The sequence below is a fragment of the Sus scrofa genome, chromosome 10 (assembly GCF_000003025.6).
Source record: "Sus scrofa isolate TJ Tabasco breed Duroc chromosome 10, Sscrofa11.1, whole genome shotgun sequence".
NCBI classification, from domain to species: domain Eukaryota; kingdom Metazoa; phylum Chordata; class Mammalia; order Artiodactyla; family Suidae; genus Sus; species Sus scrofa.
Window position 1 is genome coordinate 54,201,432 of NC_010452.4, and position 4,456 is coordinate 54,205,887.

Sequence of the window (4,456 nt, forward strand, 5' to 3'; positions counted from 1 at the left end):
CATACTTCCTTTCCTGTTGGGTTGTGAATTGGGGGGGACTATGCCTTCCTTTGTATTGTCCATAGTTCCTAACTGAGCACATAAGAAATATCCATCCAATTAAACTTCAATTTTCTATAATGGTAAAACAGTTTCCTCCTATTTCCAATTCTCGGGAGTGATTTCCTTAAACATAACCGGCTTGCTGCAAACCGTTTTCCAAGACATTCTGAAAGTTTAAACAAGCCATATTCTCCGTGTCTGTTTTTCCACATAAATATGTATCACCTCCAAGAAGTCTATTTGATTAGTCAGGCATGATTTATGTTTAAGAGAACCACATTACTGTTTTTTTTCCAAATAGATTATGTTAGGAAAAATATTTTGCCATTTATTTTATATATATATGCAATTCATTCCAACCAGTCTTCAGTGATGCTGGGCTCTGGGAGGCCCACCTGGGATGCCTGTCTTTAGAACATCTACAGTGGCAAATTATTCCAAATGTGTGTGTTGCTGATTCCCAAGTACATTCCCGTTGAAATGTCATTCGGTTGACAGTTTTTTTTTTTTCCTGAGTAGTTGGGAGAATTTATTTCTCACCACAACTCCCCTCTGCCTTCCTGAGGCATCCCATGGCCACAGGCATTAGGAGGGGCTCAATCTTCCATCTTCTCGGCCCCCACATCTGGACCGTTGGTCTGCAGCTTGTTGACCTGGGACTTAGCAAGAATCATCATTCCTTGGCCTCCTCCAGCTCATGCTGGACCCTCCAGCACCTGGACAGCTGTGTGTTGGCCGGCTCCTCAGCCTCCTCCACCTGCTTCTTGTAGGCCTTCACTTGTCCACCAAGTCCTGGAGCCTGAGGATGTTTTGGCAGTCTTCCTCAGCTTGGAAGGTCATTTCCTTGACCTTGACCTTGTCTTCGTACCTGTGAGCACCCTTCAAAGCCCCAACTCCCCTCTTCTGCACAGTTTCAAGCTCACTTTCCAACTCCTGCACCCTGCTCTCCAGCTTCTGGATGTGCTTCTTCCCACCCTTCAAGGCCAGATAATGGAAAGGTGGCCAAAAGGTGGAAAGAACCCAAGTGACCATCACCAGATGAATGGATAAGCAAATGCCATATATACAGGCAAGGAAATATTATTTAGCCGTAAAAAGGAATGCAGTTCTGTCACATGCTACAGTATGTATGAACCAGAAAAACACTATGATAGGTGAAATAAACCATACAGAAAAGGGCAAATATTGTGTAATTCCTTTTATAGGAATTATCTAGAATGGGTAAATTCATAAATAGAAAGTAGATTAGAGGTTACCAAGGGCTCATGAGAGGGGGCAGTGGGGAGGTTTTGCTTGTTGGTTATAAAATTTCTGTTCAGGGTGATGAAAATCTTTTGCAAAGATCATGATAATGTTTGCACAACATTGTGAATGTAATTGATAATGGCAGTGAACTGTACATTTATGAAGAGACAAAATAGCAAATTATATATACATCTTACCACAATTTAACTAAATGAATAATTTAATATAGTAAACCATGCTTGTACACTTTAAATAGGTGAATTATATTGTATATGAGTTATATCTCAATCAAGCTATTTTTTCAAGTTAATGTTTGGAGGGAGGAAGCATGTAACCCTTTAGTGCCCTTGTTATCTTTTTCTTATAATATGGAAAAAATTATAAAATGACAAGAAAAGTGTGTACCCTCACTATGAAATGCATGGAATCTGAGCTCATTCTGGGAAATGTGTAGAAATCAATACAGATGGCATTCTGTAATGCCCAATCATCATTTATGCATCTAAAAACTTTCAAAATAAGGCTTCCATTGGAAAGATTTGTTAAATACATTCTTTTCACTCTCAATCTTGGCAGAGTTGGTCATATTTCCAGAATGCCTTGAGGTGCCTGCAATGGATGATTTCTTTCTTTTTTTTCCCTTTCATCTAGGAACTTTGCAAACTGCAAGAATTGCTTTGCAGTCTGGAGGGCCCCTGAGTCCATGAGCTGCTTGACTTTGCCAAGATTGCCAGCCTGCCAAATTCTCAGCTGCCAAAAGACTAGCCAGGGCTTCCTCATATAATGAAAATACAAAAAAGGCCATGTGCTTGGCAGACTTGCCCAATTCCCTCTGCTTCGTAGAAAAAAATCTCTGAAAAAGTCCAAGAGAGAGCTACCATCTGGTCACACTCTTGGCTTTGTCAATATGGCACCCAACACTCATCGCCAAGTGTCAGAAGGGCTTCCCATGTTGGTGGGAGGCAGGCTGCAGAGAATATGCTGAAATCAGTTGGGAGCCTATTGAGGTAGGCCTTGGCAGACCGGTTTCGACCTGCAGTCTCATCATTGCTTCTGGCATATTCACAGAAGGGTCAACTTTTCAGCAATAAAAATTGGAGCAATTTAATAGCTGGCCCTGTAGTTGCTGATATCTGCTAATTTCTTGAAGAATCCACAACCCATCCAAGCAAAAATCCACCCAATAACTCCAACACTGTGCATCCCAGATGACTCGAAGGCAATACCATTGGAAAAAGCTGCAGAACTGTTTTCATAGTCCTGACACTTTGCAGTTACTTTGGCCCACTTTCTGCATGCTTAGATCTTCAATTCTAAAAACCAAAGCCTCAGAGTTCCCACTGTGGCTCAGTGAGTTACAAACCAGACTGATATCCATGAGCTTGTGGGTTTGATCCCTGGCCTTGATCAGTGGGCTAAGGATCCAATGTTGCCATGAACTGTGGTGTAGGTCACAGACGAGGCTCGGATCTCACATTGCTGTGGCTGTGGTGTGGGCTGGCAGCTGCAGCTCTGATTCAACCCTAGCCTGGGAACTTCAAATATATGCCGCAGGAGTGGCCCTAAAAAGGCAAAGAATAAAATAAAAACCAAAGCCAATTTTTCTTTTGTGCAGAATAATTCATACTGCAAAAATTCACTCCTTATAAAAAACCTTTATTTTATGGTAAATAGTCACATGAAACTTGTGTGTTTACTATGTCATTATGCTGGCCTTAGTGATCTGCTTGGTTTAAACATTAATCATGTTTATCATTGGATTTTTGCCTTTCACATCTGAAGTTGGTGGTATTTAGTAAGGTCAAAGTATTAAGCTATACTCCTATTTCTGATTTTTTTGAGGATTAGAAGTCACTGATGGGGTATGCACATTTTGAGCTGGAAAGATCAGTATCACTTTTGGGGTGTCCTCGAGAGAACTATTTTTATTATTGTCTTTTAGATTTATAAGGCAAGCTGGTACATTCATATTTTTCTTCTGCAATTAAAGACTCTGGTTCTCCAGGCCAGCAACATCTCTATATGCCCTTGTCTTCCAGGCAAACGGAGCTTCAGGATCACATCATACGCAAGCTCTTTCCCTGAGCAAGGTTCTAATGTTGTGCCTTCAAACTCAACATTTTCAAACTTCCTCACTTCCTCCCCTCCACCCTCCTCATTCCTACTATTCCTCACACCCCCTCAAGCCTGGCCATCCTCTAAGACATTCCTCTCCCCTTGTGCATCTCTTCAGACAGCAGGTCCTATGGATTTTGCCCGTCTCTTCCTTCCCACTGAAGGTGTTCAGAACGTGCAGCCCCAAAACACTGCCCCAAACCCTCTGCTGATTCTTTCCAGCAGAAGGCACTTGAGAAACGTCAGGTGCAGGATGAGTTCTCTGCCATCTTCCTTTCTACATAAAAGCAAATCGTTAAGCTCTTCCGTGAGAAGCATGCCCTCCCTGCACCAGGAAGAGTACGTTCTCATCACTAGAGACCTGAGGTCGCCACCGGCATGGGTACACACCAACCAGCCTGACGGTGCTGATCTTCCATTGGTTGCCCCCACGTAGTCTCTGGTCACTGTCCCACATGTCACCGCCCCAGCCCACACCTCTTTGTCTTGTCCCTTTACATAGTTCTTATTTCTCTGTTCAAAACGTACAAAAGCCCTTGGTCCTACCTGCTTCTTCAGATTTTCATTTTCTTTATGAAGACTTGTGAGCACAGGTAAAAATACAGTTGACTCTTGAACACCCCAGGGGTTGGTGCGCCTCCCCTCCGCGCAGCTGAAAATCCTCTGACAACCTGCAGTCCTCCCTGCCCTCCAAATCTGCAGTTCCACATCTGCAGAGCCAGCTAACACAGAACCTAGAGTGCTGTAGTATCTACCATTGAAAAAACAAGTCCGGGCGTTCCCGTCGTGGCGCAACGGAAACGAACCCAGCTAGGAACCATGAGGTGGTGGGTTCGATCCCTGATCTCGCTCAGTGGGTTAAGGATCCAGCGTTGCCTTGAGCTGTGATGTAGGTCACAGACGCAGCTTGGATCTGGTGTTCCTGTGGCTCTGGCATAGGCCGGCAGCAATAACTCCGATTGGACCCCTAGCCTGGGAACCTCCGCATGCCGAGGGTGCGGCCCTAAAAAGACAAAAGACAAAAAAAAAAAAAAAAAATCCGCATGTAGGTGGA

General features: G+C 43.6%; 1 pseudogene; it reads right to left on the reverse strand.

Moving 5' to 3' along the window:
• On the reverse strand, positions 639 to 2,647 carry LOC110255604 (annotated as a pseudogene).